Source organism: Antrostomus carolinensis, unplaced genomic scaffold (genome assembly GCF_000700745.2).
Source record: "Antrostomus carolinensis isolate BGI_N321 unplaced genomic scaffold, ASM70074v2 scaffold22265, whole genome shotgun sequence".
Lineage (NCBI taxonomy): Eukaryota > Metazoa > Chordata > Aves > Caprimulgiformes > Caprimulgidae > Antrostomus > Antrostomus carolinensis.
Genome location: NW_010314639.1, coordinates 383 through 591, shown reverse-complemented (window position 1 = coordinate 591; position 209 = coordinate 383).

The following is a 209-nucleotide window of genomic DNA, read 5'->3' as shown; positions in this document are numbered from 1 at the left end:
CCCCGCCTTTTCCCACCCGCCCCCCGCCTCCACCTTCATTTTCCTAATTTTGGGGTTTTTTTTTGAGGGAAGCACTATTTTGTCTCCGCTCCCTCAACCTCAACAGGGGTTTTTTTACCTGACAAAGCCCGTTTTTGGTGTTCTGTGAAGAGGAGGGATGCCCACGGCCGCCCCTTCCTCTCCTCTTCCAGCTCCCCCAGGGCCAGCGG